The 20,567-nt window shown below is 43.4% G+C and overlaps 1 long non-coding RNA gene across 1 annotated transcript; it reads left to right on the top strand.

Moving 5' to 3' along the window:
- Positions 1-7,559: 7,559 nt before the first annotated feature.
- Positions 7,560-10,754, top strand: LOC123386714. The gene is made up of 2 exons (XR_006601042.1): positions 7,560-8,314; positions 10,511-10,754. It is a non-coding gene; the product is annotated as an uncharacterized LOC123386714 (long non-coding RNA).
- Positions 10,755-20,567: the final 9,813 nt, after the last annotated feature.

Raw genomic sequence — 20,567 nt, 5'->3', positions numbered from 1 at the left:
ACTGACCTTTCTGACCTTTCTTTCTATCAATTGTATAAGGATGGTTTCTCTTTCTCCTGCTATTTTCAATTGCTGTAGTTCAGTTTTTACTGTCAGATCTTCTTTAATGGCTCTTTAAGTGTAGGACCATTATAGAATTCCATCCTCATTTTTCTACATGAGAATCTGTAAAAAGAGGGTGGTGTGGCTCGTGGGAATGTGAATGTGACAGCCACTTTGGAAAAGAGTCTGGCAGTTCCTTGAAGAGTTAAAAGTAGAGTTACCATTTGACCCAGCCTGTCCACTCCTAGGTATATCTCCATACACCCAAGGGAAATAAAAACACATGTAAATACAAAAACTTAAACACAATTATTTATACCAACATGATTCACGATAGTGAAAAGGTAGAGACAACACAAATGTCCACCTACTGATGAATGGAGAAACAAAATGTGGTCTATCCATACAGTGGAGTACTATTCAGTCCTGAAAGGAAATGATACATGCTACAGCATGAATAAACTTTGAAAACACACTACAGCATGAATGAAGTGGGTCACAAAAGACTACATCATAATAGTTCCAATTACATAAAATGTCCAGCATTGAAAATTTAGTGTCTTAAAGCAACAGCAGTTACCTACTTCTCACAATTCTGCAGATTGACTACATGGTTCTTCTGCATCAGGTGGTCATGGCTGGGGTTCTGATAGGGCTGGAGGTTGTAAATGTCCTCATTCACATGGTTAGAAGTCAGTGGTGGTCACTGACTGGGTGCTCAGCTGGGACAATCATCCAGAGGCTTCAGTTCTTATCCACATGGGTCTCTCCACATGGGCACTTGATCCTCCTCTTGTTATGGTACCTTGGCTCCAAGAAAGACCATTCCAAGTTGACAAACCCAATGTGCAAGGACTTATCAAGCAACCACTGTTGCACAATGCTTGCCAATTTTTTATTAGCCAAAGCTATTCATATGGCAAAGCACAGTCAATATTAGAAAGGCTGACTTAAATGCTGGGAGTCATGGTTTATTGAGGACCACCAAAGTGGTAGGCTTCATAATGAGAAAAATGACAGATGTTGGACAAGTTTTTAGAGAACCGACAAGAATTTTTCTTCCTCTCTGACCAGCTAATTATTTTAGTAGCTTCTCTGTGGAACACTTAAAGGCAACAAAAGGTAAACATATTTATCAAACATCAGACTAAATGTCTGGCCCTTTTTATATGCTAGAAATACTTTACAGAGGGAAGACTAAACCTGGCTTTAAGAAGATTATGGTCATATCAGAGAAACAGGTATGCAAATATGCAACTACAAAACAGTGTGATAATATGATAAAAGTGTTTATCTTCACAGCAAAGTGGGAGCCCAGAGGAAGGAGCTCCTCAGTGTGCTTCAGAGAAGAGAGGAGGCATTTTTCAGCCAAACATGGGCAGGGGAAGAACTGCCTAGGCAAGGTGAAATATCACATATCATCAAGGCAATCTTTGCTAAAATTACACTTCAGTAATCTGGGATGTAAAGGGTGTGTGTGTGTGTATGTGTGTGTGTGTGTGTGTGTGTGAATTGGTGCTTAAAAGATACAGTTGGACAGGTATGTGGAGCCCAGATCAGAAAGGATCTTGTGTTCCATGCTGAAGTGTCCCAGGCCCCCATGATCACCCCCTGGAGGATGGGGATCCATAAAAGACCTCATCAGAGAGGCAGGGAGATTGGATTTGTGCATTATGCAGATTGCCTAACTCTGCATCCTGCTGTGGTTTTTGTTTGCTAAATGCCATTCTTGTAGCATGACTCAGTGCTTCCACACATTCCCCCCAAACAATCTCCTCCACAAAACATGAGTGAGAAATGTAGATTTTCTCTACATTTGTACATGTGGAGATTTCTACATCTCCACGGAAACTAAAAGTTTCATGGGGGAGACTGTAGCGGGATTCACATTTCAGGGTGCACTGAACCCCGCCTCCCCCAAATCCCTATTCTCCCTAATCCCTCCCTTGGCTGCCAGCAGGGTTCCTACCTCTCTGGACCCTTCCCCTGCAAAACCCTTCATTTTTCAGACCCTAGGTCTTTATTCAGGAATCAGTCTCCCCTCTTCCTCCATCTCACTATTTCTTTCTAACTCATGAAGAACATTAGAACGTGATTCCCATGCTTCCATTCCCATCACCTCACTCAGCAAACAAAGACCTGGCAATGTCAATATCTTCAAACACCTTGAAAGGCAGCAAGGAATATTAATTACATAAATAAAATGTCAGTGTATGTTTCTGATGTGTCTTTAAAATCTCACTTTGGAAGCAACGTGTGAAATGGATTGGTTGGGGACAGTAAGACCAAACACAGAGAGATCAATAAGGGATTATATTAGCACAGGAAAAATATGTGCAGAGCCTGAGACAGGGGCTGTTAAAATGGCTGTAGACGGGGCAGAAATGATAGCAATTAGAAGGTAGAATCAAGTGGACTTTGCCATTAATACAGCCCCTTACATTCACTAAAAATAGCAGTGTTACTCCCTCAAATAGAATAGGATTTGTTAGGATCTGGGACTATTTGCTGAGCCAGACCTAGGAAGGGAAGTAACAGTATGATAGGGAATGAACTGAAATGTTGTTATGGCGGTACTCTCAATTTCCCGTGTCAGCCATGTTGGAACTATCAGGTAAGACAGTACATTATGAGACTGATTTTTTAAAATACAAGATCTCACACATCCAAATAGGTGTTGGCCTCTAAGTCACCAAGGGTAAGCGTCACTTATTCCAACAATGCTGCCATTGTTGAAATCCATTCTGAAGTCCTCTTTGGCATCTGCATTTGGAGCCAGGATATGAGACACCCAATAGTCTGGCCTCATTACCTGATGGTGACTTTTTAATTTTTTCCTCTGGATAGCTTTAGTCACCTTGAACATCCAAGTTGCTTTCCAGACACTAAGACGAAGACTTTGGTTTAGAAAAATAAACTGGGACATGAGAATGGAAGAGGCTCAGCTGAGGCTCATGGTCAGGAAAACAACTGTAGCCAACAGACTTGTTAGGAAGTGATGCCAGAGTCAGTCCTGCCTGCCTCTTTACTTCCAACTTCCTGAGCCCACACATCATCAGAATGTAATCCAGCAACTTCCCCGGGGATGACACCTCATTCCTGGGATGCGACAGGCAAAGGGGATTCAAAGAAATAGAGACAGACAGAGAAGCCTGGAAATGAGCTTTTTCAAGAAGTGCCCCTGCTAGTTTTCAACAGAATGAGCCTGAAAACGTGTTTTCCTTTTGTGAACTCACTGCTTATCTCCAAAATCACTCGTACCAGGGAAAGGTGGGCATTTCAGAGTAGTCCAGGTTCAGGGGGGAAGCCCAGGTAGTTTCAGTATGAGCTGGACAGACATTTCTGGTTGTTAAAAAAAAAAAAAGACAAGAAAGTATCAAATATTGCATACTATAAACGGATAAATGCATTTAATGCATGTGAAGTGGCTAGCACAGTGCCAAACAATAAAATTTGCTCAACTGGTATTAAATAAATGCTCAGGAAAATCATGGGCATTTGTTGTTGTTTTCTTTGTTTACTTTTTAATGGAAAAACAGTAGATAAACCAACACAGAGTCTACTGCTTCCACATAGTTGCTAATTTCAAATAATTGCTTTTATTTATTTAATATGCATATGGAGAGTACATAGATGTATAGTCCCAGACACTGTTGTAAGCGAGGTACAAACACTAATTCATTTAATCCTGTTACTAATCTTATGAGTTACGTACTTTTATTTTTATCTCTGTTTAACAGATGAGAAAACTGGGGACCTGGAGAGATTAAATAACTTGTCCAAGGTCACTCAGATAATGAATAGTAAGAGCTGTGTTCTTAACCACCACAACCTCTGTCTTTTGAAATTCAACTTTGACAGCCTTTGAATTTCTGGCACCACTGCTTGGATTCAGCAATCCTTTTATATCCAGGGGTTCTTTATGGTGGACCAAGATGAGTTGCACCTCTGGGTTCTCTAGATATGACAGGCAAAACAAAACAACATAGTTTTGTGTTTTTTAATGTTTATTTATTTTGAGAGAGAGAGAGAGAGCAAGAGCAGGCGAGGGACAGAGAGAAAGGGAGAGAGATAATCCTAAGCAGGCTCCATGCTGTTAGCACAGAGCCTGACATAGGGCTAGATCCCACCAATCAAACCTTGAGATCATGACCTGAGCCTAAAGCAGCAGTCAGATGCTTAACTGACTGAGTCACCCAGGTGCCCTCAAACAACATGGTTTATTAAAGCTAAAGATACCTCAATGATCATTAGCCCAGGCACTGCCATACATTTTTTTTCTTTCAATAATCCTTACTTTTAGAACAATTTTAGATTTCTGGGAAAATCACAAAGCTAGTGCAGAGAGTTCCCATATACCCTACACCCAGGTCCCCCTAGTTTTACATCTTATATCAGTATGGTACCTATGATACAATGAATGAAACAATATTCGTAAGCTATTATTAACTAAAGCTCATCCTTTATTCAGATTTCCTTACTCTTAATCTAATGTCATTTTTCTGTTCCAGAACTCTATCCAGGAAACATTACATTTTTAAAAAAAAATTTTAATGCTAATTTATTTTTGAGAGAGAGAGAGAGAGAGAGAGAGCAGGGGAGGGACAGAGAGAGAGGGAGACACAGAATCTGAGGCAGGCTCCAGGCTCCAGGCTCCATGCTGACAACACAGAGCCCAACACGAGGCTCAAACCCACGAACTGTGAGATCATGACCTGAGCTGAAGTCGAACACTCAACAGACTGAGCCACCCAGGCACCCCTACACCACATTGACATTTAATAATCAAATTTCCTTATGTTCCTCTTGACTGTGAGAGTTTCTCATGCTTGTCTTGTTTTTGGTGACCTGACAAGTTTTGAAGAGTACCGTTCAGATGTTTTGTTGGATGGCCCTCAGGATGGTGATATATGGTGGTTTTCTCAGATTGGGCTGGTGCTGCATGTTTGGGGGAGGAAGACCACGGAAGTAAAGTGCCTTCCCCATCACATCATGTCAAGGGTATATACTATCAACATAACTCATCACGGTTAATGTTGGCCTCGACCCCCTGGCTGATAATTCCAAAACATGTGTTGTATCTGAATTTGGTTCTGATACTTACTTTGGTTCTGAATCTTACTTCTTCAGATTGTGATTTTCCTTACCTTTTAACATGACCTACAATTTTTTGGAGAGAGCTGGATATGTTGTATCAGGTAATGGGAACTGAGGCAAATAAGCCTTTAGTAAGAGGATTCTTGTTAATCTGGAAGCAAGTGGGGCTGTGTTTAATATTCACTGCAGCTGTAGGGGCCACAGGCTTCAGGTTTCCCTGCTGTCCTTGTTTTGTGTCCCCTGTTGAAACCCTGTTAGGGCATCTCTCAGAAATCTCCCTAGTTCAAGGTGTTGGTTACCCTGGCAACCTCAGCTTTCCGAAGGATCTAAGAAAAGTTATCGATCTTCAGTTTGTTCAACTTTTTTCTTGTTGTAAGGTTGGAGGTGATGACTTCTAGCCCTTTACATGTTGCAGCCGGAACATTTTTAAAAGGAAAAAGTTTTTCCCAATGAAATGTTATGTAACTGTTTGAGTCTCCTCACTGTCTAGCCTAATCCAAGTACTAGTGTTGGCATATTTCCCACCTACACTTCCACAGTCCTGTTGGAGATCTAGGGCACTCCCTCTTCACCCACACTTTGTTTCAGGAGACTTAAGAATGCCATAGGTTTTTTAAAATGGAGTCCCCATGTGGGGAAGTAAGGATGGGATTTGGCAAAATCGTCGGGCATGGACAGGGGACTTTTTAGCTAGAAAATCCAACAGAAATGCTGAGAGGGTTGGTGGAAGAACCCCACAGACAATAATGGGAAGAAGGGCTCATGTGGTTTCTTCCATGTGATGATGGTTCACATTGCCCATGAATGATAGGCAGATGCTCTCAGCCTATGGCTTGGCCCCCATGAAGGTCCTTGGTGCTGGTCAATCTCTCAATATTGATCTCTGGTCCTCTCTATGTGACTTCCACCTCCAGTCAAGGTTTGGTCCTCTTGTCTAAAACTTTAAAGATGTTCTCTAAGGCTGTGCCCCATCCTCTTCTTGTCCAACTGACCCTCAGGTAATCCCCTGAGGATGGGAGAATTCGAGCTTTGAGACCTTCTCCTTCCTCTGCAATGCATGTTCTTGCACAAAGTCTCCATTCTGCTCCCAATCAATCTCTTGATTACCAAGAACCTTTTGTTTTCTTCTGATAAAAAGTTGGCTTCATAATGTAAAGGCTTTGGCTTTCTAAACTAATATTTCTGGTGTGGGCTTTGACATCCTAAAACTAAACTGAACGTTGACTGTTTCTTTTACTTTTAATTTCTGCTACATTCTCAATACTCCAGGAAGCAATTTGGGTGCTTTTGACTAGTCATAAAAAAAGTCATGGATTCATACAAAGGAGTGTTGAAACCAGAAAACAAAGATAACTACTTTAAGATATATTTTTTTTCTCTGTATTTGTCTGGATGGTGTGTGTGCATGGGTGTGTACAAGTTCTGGTTAAAGGGGACTAAGGGGTCCCGAGCCCTGCATGCCTAGCCTTCTCCACTACCACCCAGGGCACTGAAACCACTCCTATCAAATGTCACCCTCATGTTGCCAAATTCAGGGGTCAGTTCTTAGTTTGGTGGTCAATCAGTGGTCAGTCCTCCTCTCTTTTGCCTTGTCAGCAGCCCTGGCCACAGCTCATCATTTCCTCTTATTTGAAAAAAAATCTCTCCCTAGCTTTCAGCATGCCACTTTCTGGCTCTCCTATCTTACTGAGTTTACCCCATTCTCTTCTCTTATTAAAGCCTGACATACCCAGGGTGCTGTCCTTGTCCTCTGTGAACACTCATGCCCTGCTTGAGCCCATTCAGTGTCACAACTTTAAACACCATCTCCTTGCTGATGATTCACTTATTTGTATTTCCAGCCCAGACTGTTTTCTGAACTCTAGACCCATAAACCAAATGCCTTACATGGCATCTCCACTAGATATTGAACTCAACATATTCAGAACTATACTCCTTACCTCCCCTCCCACACCTGTTCCTCTCTCTCCCTGGGCGATTAATTTTTCCAACTGCTCAGGCCACAAGCCTTGGCCTCCTTTTCTCTCACCCCCTATTGAATCTGTCAGCAAACCCTGTCAGTGTTACTCTACTTCTAGTTGTTTTCTTATCACTGCTCCCACGCTGGTCCAGATCACCACCAGCTCGAACCTGGATTCTATACGAGTCTGCTCACTGGACTCCCTACTTCCCCAGCTTGATGTCCTATCACCTAGTCACCATACTTCCAAATGTAAGTCAGATCTGATAGCCCCACCTCGGTTTACAAGCTATCCATGAACCTGCACACAGCAAACTCTCTAACTTCATTTCCTGACACTTCTACAACTGACTCTTCTGCCCCAACCCAACTGGCCTCCTTTCTTCTTTCTTAAATATGTCAAGCTCACTCCCACATCAGGCCTTTGACTGGCTTTGCCTTCTGCCCAAATATCCACAGGGCTCTCTCCCCTACTTCCTTGAGACCACTTTTTATTTACTACCCCATTTTTAGTCCTTTCCTGGCCAGCCTATTTAGCATGGGGCCACTATCTCCCCATGTCTTTACCCTGTTTATTTTTCTTTCTTAGAACTTACCATTATCTGACACATAGTTCTTATTTATCAGCCTTCTCTCTTATTAGAAAGTCAGCTGAGCCAGAATAGGAACTTTGACTCCTTTTGTTTGCCACTCTATCCCTGGTGCTTTGAATAATGCCTGGCACACAGCAGAAGTTTAATAAATAATGAATGAATGAATCCTGTGAAGAGGCCCATGAAGCACTTTCCAAAACCTCCAACCCCCCAGTTCTTCCATTTTTCAGATTAGGACCTTAGGCCCAAAATAAGAGAGAAGTACCTTTCCCAATGTCACCCAGTAGTCAATAGCAGGCAAAGTCCTGATTGTGTGCCTCTCTCTCATTTCCCAGGCCTGGCCTCCCTCCCTACATGCCTCAGCAATCATGAAAGAAATGGATGCCAGCTCCTGCTTCTTGTGACATTATGAAGGTCATGCTTCAAAAGGTTCCCCAAAAAACTGAAGGCAAGAGGCTGAAGCTATGATACCACCAGGAGGGAGGTGATGAGGACCTGGATTCCTTGTGACTGGGAAAGTCAAGAGGAAGGGCAAAGTCTAGGATTCTTTGTGAAAGAAACTTGTTGAATAATTGTGGTGTTTAAAGGTTCAAAAGGAAAAACTCAAAGTGATAGCAAGGAGGTAGGCCATGTTTTATTTATCTTTGTATCTTCCAAAATCATGCTTAGCACATAGTGAGTATACCACAAATATTCACTACCATTCACAGTAACGAGGAAGACCAGAAAAATCACAATCCATGGTTGTTCTGAGCCAAAGTCTCTAAGTGTAATGGGAAAGAACACAAATTTGGGGCCAGATAAACTTGGGTCAAGTCTCACCTTCCGTACTTAGTAGGCAGGTGATCTTGGGCAGAAGATCTCTCCAAACTTCAATTTCCCCATCACTAAATGAGGGATAATAAAAGAGCAACAGAGAGAGAGAGAGAGAGAGAGAGAGAGAGAGAGATACAGGGTCAGAGACAGACTGACAGAGACATAGAGACAGAGGGAGAGAGAGACTAAATATAATTATGTGTATAACGCGCTTACTCTGCTCCATGTTTGGCCCATGTGAAGTCCTCAAAAAACACTCACCGTTATTTACTCTCTCATTGGCTTCTGTCCTCTTCTGAAATCATTTCTAAATCTGCGATGCTGAGTGCTCAGTTCCTCTCCCCTCCCCTCTTCTCCAAGGGATTTTCAGGCAGAGAAAGCTCCTAGCATTGACCTCAGGATTGGCTCCCACTTCTAAACTTGAGATTGATTTGGTGTTCCCCATCTGCTTAGCTGGAAGCTTTCTCATGAGATCCTGGGCACCCTTGTAAATGCATGGATCACATCAGCTCTGCTGAACAGAGCTATGAGTGTATCTCGGGAACCCAGATAGGAATTACAGATTAAGGGTGGGCCTGCTGTGAGTGGGCTTCCAAATGATGACAACTTGGCCCTACTTCCATGCATATTCCATGGTTTGTTAACATCTTACCTTTGATAATGGCATTTATTACAGAGAAAAAACAGTTTGAGTCTCATCTCTAGGCCCAGAAAAGATGGGAGGGCCTTGATGTTCCAGCTTCAGAACAAGAGAAAAGCTGTGTTTCTATCCTGTGATTGTTCATAGGAGCAGCCCACATTTGCCCTTCACAGAATTGTATGCAGTTCCTGAGGCCTGCCAGCTTCAGAGGTTAAGTCTCTAAAACTAAAGGGAAGCGGGGGCTGGAAGAATTTTGGAGGGAGTCCAGGGCTGCCTGGGCGAGCCAACCCAAATAATTCAGGCAAGCAAAAATTTGCTTGGACCTGAGCTGGCTGTCTAGACAGTCATGATTGCACACAGGTACGACCTTGCACTTCATTTGGCCTGTGCTGAACTTATTAAAGGTGCCTATCAATGAGTGTCTCAGTTTAGGTTCCCCCCAAAACAGATTCAGAATGAAGGCTTTTAGTGCAATGAATTTTCTAAGGAAGTGATCCTCGAGTATACTGGTAAGGAAGGGAAGGAGTGAGAATAAGAAGGGAAAGAAGTTAATAAAGGGGTGTGTTGTTCAGCTAACTACCACTGTGGGCAACTGGAACTCAACCCTTCCTGGTGACTATTGAGTTCATTGTGCAAATGCCCCAGGGTCACACCCTCCCAACAAGAGGGCAAGGAAGCTGGTATGTTTATTCATCATTAGCTCTCCTTTGTTATGGGTTGAGGGCACATTCAGTCTGCCAGGAATGCAGAACAAGCTCCATCCTCTTTGGGCTGAGAGTTGCAGGTGTGGTCGGTAAATAGCCGTGAGAGTGTGGAGGACAATGTCTAGGGCATATGGGCAGGGCATTGCCAATGTCTGCAACCAGCAAGTCAAAACACAAAGCTTCTTAAAACTAAAGCATTGATCAGTCAGATCCTATTCCATTTCTCCTAGAGATTGCTGAATCACGGTCATTGAGATATACATAAGTTAGAATCTTGGCGGATGATTTCTCCTCTGCCAGGAATCCCCTCTAAATTATAACTACATCTATTGAGTGCTTATGACATGCTAGACACTTAATCATCTCATTTCATTTTAATAACAACACTTGGAGATGAGAACTATTAATAGCATCACTCGTGTTGCATGGGTGAACTAACAGAAGCTCAGAGTTCAGGGACATGCCCAAGATCATGAATGAAGCCAAGATTTGGACCCCGGCCATCTGCCTCAAGAGCCCACCCCTCACTCTCCATGCTCTCTTGCTGACATCCCCACACAGCTGTATCTGGGCTCCCTCAGGCCCAGGGAGGGACTCTCAGAACTGTCGGTCCTTCTGTTGATGAGTGGTTTGCCTATTTGCATCTTGCTCTTTGCAGGCTGGAGGAGAGATGGAAGGCAATTGGCATCTGCAGATGTTCTACTGAGCTGTTCCCCACACCAACAGTGTAATGGTCAGAGGGCCCTGTGAGCTTGCGGTCAGGATCCCCCCACAGTACAGCTGAGGAACCCAAGTGAGGTGCAGAGAAATGAAGCGATGTGTCCACATCCCAGGACCTGGGAGACAATGGAGTGATGTGGAGATACTGTGACCTGCAGGGTCAGCTGCCTGTCACAACCAGGCCAGGCCTCTCTCTTCCTGACCAGGATGGAAGGTGCCATTCCCTCACTTCTGATCCATACACACATTCTACCAAAGCACTTGAGGTATTTTATTTGCACACCGTTGGTCTACAACTACGTGTTCTCCCACTGGGAGTCCTCTGATAGTCTTTGAAATGCTGGTTTAAATAATCATGGGCTGAACAAACATATGAAAGTGGTAAATGAATAAATGAGTGACCTGGCTTCAAATCTTGGCACTGCTGTTTTTTTTCTGTTGAGGGCTTTGCACTCAGAAAAGCCTGGATTCACCTGCCCTGGAATGTGCCTCCGACCCAGGCCATTCAGAGAGAGCCTCAGGCTGGTCCTTGCCAGACAGGAGGCCCCATTGGACTGTCCCACCCTGCTACCCTGTCAGTCAGCTCTCCGTTCTCTCACTGCCACTTTTAAAGATGATTTGGCCTTTGTGTAGAAAAGTGACTGAAGCTTCTCCGACAAATCTATTCTTTCTAGAACCTTGATGGCAGCCAAGAGCCCAATGTGCCACCTTTGCATGGGAATTCATTTATCTTTTTTTACCCCTCACTTGTTTTTTTTATTTAAGTTTTTAATTCCAGTAAGTTAATATACAGTGCTATATTCGTTTCAGATGTACAATATAGTGGTTCAACAATATAGTCATTCATATATTGCCCTGTGCTCATCATGACAAGTGCCCTCCTGAATCCCCAATGTGAATTTATATTTTAACAAGGAACTGTTAGACACACAATGACTTAGCTCAGAAGAATGATAACTATAACAACTGATAATTATTTCATTTCCACTGTATGCCAGGCCAGATTTTGAGTGCTTTGGGAGATTAAACCTCACACTAATTCCACAAAGTAAGTTTTTAGAATACATTCTCAAACATCCATCAAATATCTTCCTACCAGCCTGTCACTGTGTCTGAAATCTTATAATCTGGTGGTTATTCAATCAGTAAATCCCTTCACAGTGCCTGGTATATAGTAAGTATGTGGATTCCCCAGAAGCAGATTCTAGACAAGGATTTGAGTGAAGGTGGTTCATTTGGGAGGAACGTGCAGAAAACTCTGGTGGGAGTGTGGAGGTGTACAGGGAAGGCAGCTTATAAAAGGATGTGTTTTCACACTAGTTAAAATCATGGGCCCCTACTGCTTTTTTCTTGGGGGAACATGGTGGAATGGTGTAGAAAATGCACATTAGTGTCATCCCACCTCAAGAATGAGGATGCTGGGGTATTTATAAGTAAACTCTCATCAGTCATTGGTGGAGGAATCCTCCCAGAGGACATTAACTATCACTTTATCTGTCAGTGAGTGATGGCACAGTGGCTTTGGAGAAATCCCTCAGGTGAAGAGACACAGGTACTGACAGAAGAAGTTGCCTGGCATTCACCAAAGTGATAAGGTCCAAAGGATGTGAGCAGGCACCACCAACTTTGGCTACAGTGTTTAAGAAATATTTGTTGAGTAAATAAATGAATGAGTGAATGAATAAGATGATCGTGGTGCTGGAAGGCAAAGATGCCCTAACTGTCCTTGGTTTGTCATGACTCTTAAGATTTATTGCCATCTCAGTGATTTTTCCATCATTCAGGACACTTTCCCATGGAATATCCAGGGTGTCTGATCTTATTAGTAGCAAGAGGAAGACGTTTTACAAGAGTCCTAGGAGCATGGACAGAGTTCTGGTTTCACATTGTTCAACCCCGACGTGACAGCATCCATCATATGCCTGAAGTTTACATCACAGAGTGCCAAGGCTTCTGCAGTAGCTATAAGGAAAGCAAAAGACCTCAGAGGGAAGATGTCATCAATTTTTCACTTTCTCTCTAGTGAACCCAACCATAATTCTAACCTTGGTAACACAAGGCCAGTGGAAACTATGTGCGGCACATGTTTGGACTAAATTCTATGCTGATTTCTCTTGATTTATAGGTTAAAACCCAGCCAATGCAAGTCTTTCTCCTACCCTACCAATTTCTGTCTTGAACTTAGTGTCAAATATTTTGTCAAACTATACTTTGTTATTTTTAGCCTCATAATTAAAATTTAAAAAGCCCTACCCAAGATTAGAAAGTAGTTTCTCTGTTTTTGTTTCTAAAATTATTACACTTTCCTGAATTTATACATCTCCAGCTCCCAAGAATCACATGATCTCATTGTTCTCAAACACAGATTTCTCATATTCATTTTTTTCATGATATATCAAACCTGAAAATAGAGGCACAGATCCATAAGCAACACATATGATGGTGGCTGTGGAATCAATGACAAGAAACAACTGTGACATAATCCTGTCTGGAAAAGCCTGCCTTCCCTGGAGGAGACAACATCTTTCTTCCCTCCTCTTCCTCCTCCTCTTCTTTATTTTTCTTTTTCTTTCTTTAGTTTCCAAGCAGAACTTTTTTTGTGTGAAAGACCCAAGATGCCTGGAATTCCAAGTTCATGTCTCAGAATTTAGAAGCTGCTCCAAAGGAGAATCCAAGAAAATATCTGTAGCTCTGCTAAAACATGAGCAGGTTTGGGGATGCTTCTGACAGGGGATTGTCCACCAGGGACTCAGAATAGTTGTATTAACTATGAACTAAGACTGCCACCTGGCCACTCCAAAGTCCTCATGCTAGGAAACCAAGAAGCAAAGAAGGGGGTTACTGTACTGGTCAAGGCGATTGACCCTATCAAGGAGAAATTGAGTCACCACCATACACTCAGGGAAGGGAAAAGTATGTCCAGAATGCAGGCAATCTTGGGACATCTCTTAGTAATCCCATGCCCTGTATGAAAATCAATGGAAAGCTACAACTCAATGAAGAATCAGAGTTTGGATCATTCCATTAGACCAGGAACTAGGACCAGCTGTAGGGTTTCCTGAGGGCGAATATAGAAACAATCATGGAGGAGGAAATTATAAATACCAGCTATGATAATATGACCAGTTGTAGAAAGAGTGAGTATCATAGTTATGAGAATTTCTTTTTTATATATATATTTGTATGCATCAATATAGATATGTATGTGTGTATACCTTTTTACATACTTTTTTCTTTCTTTTCCTTCTTATCCTACTCATTTATTGTGCAATATAAGATGTTATAAAAGTAGTAAGCCTTATATCTTGATATTTAAATTACAAGATACTAAGAGAGGAGTATGATTCAGCTAGTAATGAAGGTGAGCATAACCCAAAGATGCATGAAACGATATCATCTTGGAGACAGCCTGTTTTCATATGTATGAAGAATAGTTACACCATGTTAAGAGAAAGCACGATTTCACACTGTCTTTATCTGGAAGTTAAATATAGAAAAAAAGAGATGTACTAAGTTGATCAGAGTTGTGCTGTTCTGAAGTGTTACATTATCAACTTGGTTAAGCTAGAAACTTTCTCAAAATTCCATTTCCTTCCTCTCCCTAATCTGCATGGTTCCAGATTAGTGTTGCCCAAAAGAGGAAGTCGTTCAATATTTTGAGGGTGGAAGGAAGTCAGTGGCCATTACTCTCAGCAGACATACAATATGTGTTCAGATATGATGCTGGAGAGATGCAGAGATCCTCAATGCGTCCTAGTTTACCTTTGCTCTTCATTACTCCACATCTAGCTAATATTCTTGATTGCTGACCTGCTGACCAATTCTCAGCTATGGGTTCCGAGATTCAGTAGCACAAAGACATCAACTTTCCATAGCCTCCTGGGAGAGCTCTCCCTATGCTGTCCACTGAGAAGGCTGGATGGACTTGTCTTCTCATAGCCCACTGCAAATGCTGGCTTGTTCACATGCACTTGTGTTTCCAGAGAGCTGGCCAGTGGCCCTTTCTCTGTTCCTTTTATTCTCTTTTCGTATGTTTCATTTTCCAGCTCTTCTCACACTTGGGGAGGGTCTAAGTCCCATAATAAACCCCTTTTTCCCATCATATTCATTGTTACTGTGTATGAACCCTGACTAATACAACCTACAATCTAGATGGAATTACAAAAGTTATTTTGTCTCTCAATACAAGGAGAATAGTGAGGTTTCCAGGTTAGCTGTGTGGGACACTAGGTGTCAGCTATGGAAGGGCAGAAAAAAAGTAATATTCCGATGGGGCAGATAAACGTAGCTAGAAATAGACTGAATTATTACTTTCACTGAAGTTTTCCATTACTGTTTATCTCCTGTCTTTCCACTGGCATATTTTGGTATATTAAACTATGCCAATCATGCCCAGTACATGCCAGACAGACACATGCTTTGGTGGGGTAACTGTCGACTTCAAAGCCAGACCTCCTGGAATCGGACCCAAAGGAAACATATAAATGGAAGGTGAACTCAGGGCCACCTGAATCTGAAGACTTTCTCTGTCCCCTCCCACTGCAGCCCTTCCAGTTTTTGAAGATGCCACTCAGAATCCACCTGTCCTGTTTGCAATAGATTTCCATGCAGTTCCAGAGCTGTGAAAGTCTCCCTGCTTTCTGGCCACCTTTCAATTCTACAGTAAAGTGTTATCAACTTTTTGTGTTCTACCAATCACTGTCAAAGCATTTGGGCTCCACGTGATGGAAATAAAAAGCCAGCTTTCTTAGCAAAAGACTTTATAGGTTTCCAGGCATTCCATTACTGTGTTGATCATTTAAGTTTCCAGGATGTAAATGTCAATAGTGATATTAGGAATACATTTTACTGTGGTGGCTTTTAACATAAGGAAATAGAAATAGAAACAGAAATTCTATGGATAGCTAGAAATAGAAATTGAGCACTTGGCATATAAATTTACTGCCAAGACTTAAACCAACCCTGTGATTAGTGTCATACTTGTGGGCAGACATGGAGGTCAAGAGGCAGTTATTAATTGGTAATTATTATGAAATAGAAGCCTGCATCATATAGTATCTCACTGATTTTTTCGATCTTTTGGTGTTACACATCCCACTTTTGGCAATGTTGGCTCACGGGAAGGGCTCTTTCCCCTAAGAGAGTTCTGAGGCAGGTGGGCTGGAGGATGGACAGAGGTAGACACACCCTGAGCATCTGAAAATATGTTTATGATTTGGCTTGTTTGTCCTTTGAAGTTCTTTGATTGCAAGCACAGAAACAAACTTTATCCAAAGCAAAAAAAGGAATTGGTGGAAGAATGGGGAGCAGATCAGAGAAGGTAAAGCTGGAAATGTAGGAGTTGGGGGGTGTGTGTGTTAGGGAATATCATGGACAGGCAGTCTCTTTGGAGAACCAGTGTCTACCTGACTGAGCTGTAGCTAGCTCCAGTCTGGCTATCATTCTGCTCAAGACTGAGATCCAGGGAGAAGGGATTGGCCCTGCTTTAGTTTCAGCCTCCCTAGGCCAAATGCAAGCGAGCATCTTGACTATCAGATCCTTGAGTCTGTCCATGCTGGAGAGGGACGGTTTCCCAAGGAGAAATTAGGATGCTTTTGCCAGATAATGAGGTCACTGTGTCATGAAAAGATGGGTCTTGTGGTGTTTTCCCAGAGACACTTTCCAGACAGGTAATCTGAGCATGTCCAGCAAAAGACGGTATGGTCCAAGGACAAACCTTAACACTGAGATGACGGTTTGTCTTTTCCCACAAAGCATCCCTAGGTTTGGGGGATTATCCAGACCCAGATGGTGTTTGAATTTCTAAGAGCCACGGCCATTTAAAGTCTGATATACACCACACTTGAAAGTCATGAAAGGGCAGCCACAAGACAATTGGGACAAATTTTTCCCAGACATTTCTCTATATCTAGATCCCAGTAATAAGGAGTCTGAAACATACCATTAACTCACAGAGAAATCACCCCAGAGAAATTAGGCCGTTTCACTTCTTTGCTGCCCAACTACTCAACTCTCGATTCAAAACCCTCCCTCCAGTCAAATGCACCTTTTGGCCCCATCTGGGCCTCCACTTTCGTGGCTCCCCAATATCCGGATCGACCTCACAGCCACGCCAACGTGTCAGCTTTCTAAGTCTCTTCAGATCCCCAGAGATTTACCACCAGAGCTTCCAACAACACCTTGTTAAGTGTGTGCTTGTGAGAACATTTGTCCATAGATCTCTTTGTCTGCCTTTGGCCTGTCTCCTATTCTAGAGCAGAAGCATCCTGAGGAGAGGGGTCACATCTGGGTTGCCCTTCTGCCTCTCCCCACGACGACTAGCAAAGTACACAGGCAATCGGCACTGGTAACTAACTCATGTAAATGAAATGGTGGAGAGACAGCATGGTAGGAGATGGAGCACCATGTTCTAGTCCGAGTTTTGCAATCTTCTAGCCCAGAGACCATGAGCAAGCCACTCAACCACACCGAGCCTGGGCACTCTCATGCCTGCAGAGGGGGCTATGATTCATCTCGTGTTTGTGCCACACGGTTGCTGTGCTCAAGTGAGAGCACTGATAGGAAAGTGGCTTATAGTCTCAGCTAGAGACACGGCACGTGGTTACGAGGTCACCCTGGCCACCAGCGATGGTGGAAAGCAGAGACGTTCAGCCAGCCCGGGCTATGCAGCCACCCCAGTTCTCCCCAGTCAGTATCCCGTGTTTCTGCCTTTAACATTTAAGGTCTGACGCTACAGAGTCAAGGCCCTGCCATTTTATTTCAAGCACAGTAATATAAGCACAATATAAAATCAAGGCCTGCCGAACGCCAGCAGCAATGAAATACTTTATCAGAGAACACGAAGGAGTCAGGCTTCATCAGCAGTATTACCCTAACATCTCTTCTTCCATCTGCTCCTACCACGAAGACACTTGTTCACACTCGGCCCATTTCCTGCCTGGATCCCTGCCACCTTCTACTGCCTGACTTTCTATCTCTTGCCTCCTGACCCCACTTCAGTGCCAGACAGCTCAGGATGCCGCCGCTCAGTTCAACTTGGAGTGGCTTCTGGGCTTCTGCGCCACCTGCCTTTTCTGTTTAGAGCAACAGAGATCCTCCTAAAAATTGCCTTTCCTGTCACTCTGTTGTTTTCCCGTCAAACCTCTCTTTCCCGATTTTGGATTTTTTGGTTTGCTTTTGTTCCTAAAATTGTCTGCTACTAGCAAAAGCTCAAAGCGACTTTGTTACTTCCTGCGTTGCTTTTTTTTTTCTTTTTGTTGTGTTTACCATAAATCCCTTTCTCTGTCTCTAGAAACGAAAAGCAATGTACAACCCAAACCCCAGCACTGTGAGATGATTTTGACGTTTTGGCAGGAAGTCACGGTAGATTAACATGAAAAGGAACTCTGATCTTGCAAACATTTGCTGACGGACCCCATCGTTCAGTAATGCACCCCAGGGCTGAATGTTCCGACCTCTTGGGCAAAAACTATGCAGGAACTTGGCTCCCACCTTTTCCCTTCCTAAACCTGAACCACAATGCCTTTCTTTCTGACCATCTGGTCTCCCCATTTAACTTGGCCAAGCGCAGCTTGACCACTCTCCCCCACTGCGGTGGCACAAAGGGAAGATAAGGAACCCTGAAATTCGCCTGATACAGTCTCAGACTTCAATTCTATGCTACTTAGGGTGAAATAAGCCATCAAAGTGATATATTAGGGAACTATGTGCAGCAAAGCCAGGTTCATTCAAAACTAAAGGCAGGGAAGAAACGGATTTAGAGTAAGTAGTCTTGGTTCTTTGGGAAGAAATGACTGGAAATTCTATCCCACTATGCCTGACTTCAAAATAACAAAGGCCAATAGTATTTGCATTATTCTTCACAGGCTACAGAGGGCTTTTTCAAATGGGAGGACATCAAAGAATAGTAAAATACTAGTTTATATTTGACTCTTTCTCTTTTCCAAGCCCTTTTAGATTGGATATCACAAATCACCCTCTCCTACACTTTGGAAGACAGAGAAAGTGGGATTTATTCAATCAATCATTCGTCTATTCTCCTCATGTTGATTGGATGCCTACAGCAGATGCCGGCCTCTATTCTAGGTCCTGGAGATAGAAGGCATCGAATACAACAGACGAAGCCTCCCAAATCCGTGTGCTTCTGCTGCTAATAAGAGGAAAAGACAATAAGCAAACGTGAACAACTATGGAGTATATCGGATGGGATAAGGTGAGGATAGAAGCAGAAAACAAAGATACAGCAACATAAAGGGGTTGGAGAGTCATGGGGGATATGCTTTTCTATATATCACTTCTGATGAAGTGATATTTGAGCAGAGATCTGCAGGACAGAGATGAGCAGACGCCCAGGGGAAAAAGGCTTCCAGAGGCTCAGAGGGAACATTCAGGCGGGAATGTGTTTGGCTTGTTAGAAAACCAGCGAGGAGGCCGGCGTGGCTAAAGCAGGGTAAGCAAGGCAGAGAGCGGTAGGAAGTGAGCTCAGAGAGACAAGGGAGACAAGGCATGTAAGGCCCTGTTACACACTGCGAAGGCTTGCACTTCTAGCCCCAGGGAGTGGGAAGTCTTTCCACAACATAAAGCAGAGCCAGCAACTTGACCCAACTGACATTTCAAAAGGGTGACTCTGGCAGAGCCTACACTGTCGCCCCAGCACCCGCTTCCTCTTTCTTGCATAATAATGGAAAGCCCAAGTTGTTAGCTGGACGCATGGCATCCCAGAGTAAAAATAAAGACCGTATTTCCCAGCATCTCCTGAAGGTGGTTTTAGCCAGGCAACTCAAGTCCGGCCAAGGGGCCATAAGTGGAAGTATGGTGTGTTGGTTCAGAAAATCATGCCGGGGCCCCTGGATGGCTCAGTAAGTTAAGCATCCGACTCTCGATTTCAGCTCAGGACACAATCTCATGGTTGTGGGATAGAGCCCTGCATCAGGCTCCTGCTCAGGATTCTCTCTCTCTCCCTCTGTCTGCCCCTCCCCCACTTGTGCATGTGTGCACGCTATCTCTCTCTTTAAAAAGAGAGAAAAGTCATGCCTAAAAGACAGGCAGTCTGTATCTCTTTTCCGTTTTCACCTTTGCTCTGTCCTCCATCCTCTGCCTGGAATGCAGATGTGATGGTTGGAGCTCTATGCTACATCGGACCATGAGGACAAGGGCCACCCTGCTGGATGGGATAGTGGTGAGTTGGAAGAATCTGAAGAATCTGAAGTCCCCAAGGACTTTATGGAGCAGGCCCATAGCTGCCCATGCAAGTCACCTCCAGACATTTATTTGGAGTCTCTGTTTCTGGCAGCCAAGCCCAGCCCTAGCTGGTATGGCCTTTCTGGCTACTGTGTAGAAAATAAACAATAAAGAGCACAAGGGCAAAAACAGGGATGATGTCTATTTCATAAACGAGAACGTCGAGGCCTGACAATGTTAAGTGAAGAACATTGGGATTGCAGTTAAAAGTGTTGGTTTTCAAAGTCAACAAACCTGCTTCTATTTAAATCCAGCCTCCAACACTTTCTAGCCTGATAACCTTAAGCAAGCAAGTTCCTTAGCCTCACTAAGCCTTGATTTCCTCCACTGTATCATGGGGATACTAACAATTCCTGACAAACTATTAACTGAGAGCATTAAATAAATTATGTGAAAAGATTTAACTTAGCTTGGCAGAGTCAGGGCCCTCATCTGCTGGTCCTCTGTCCCTCCTCCCCTTCCTTCCGTTCACATCTCCGTGCGTGCCCAGAAGAGAGTGATCCTTCCAAGATTAGTGGACATCATGCACAATTCAGAGGAAATACTTCTGTTAAGAAGGGAAGAAGGGAAGGAGAGAGAGAAGAGAAGAAGTCTTGGCCCATGGATATGACGGACTTTCAAGTTCTTAGAGGCTCTCTGTTTGAAGGAGGAAAATGTCAGCCCTGGACAAGCTGGAAGATCTAAAGGAAGAAGGCCAGCAGCTCACCCTTCAGCTTGGGGCCTCGGCAACATCAGTGCTCCAAGCTGTTCCCTCC

This window comes from Felis catus, chromosome B4, assembly GCF_018350175.1.
Source record: "Felis catus isolate Fca126 chromosome B4, F.catus_Fca126_mat1.0, whole genome shotgun sequence".
Classification (NCBI taxonomy): Eukaryota; Metazoa; Chordata; class Mammalia; order Carnivora; family Felidae; genus Felis; species Felis catus.
This window is presented reverse-complemented; position numbering and strand designations above follow the sequence as displayed.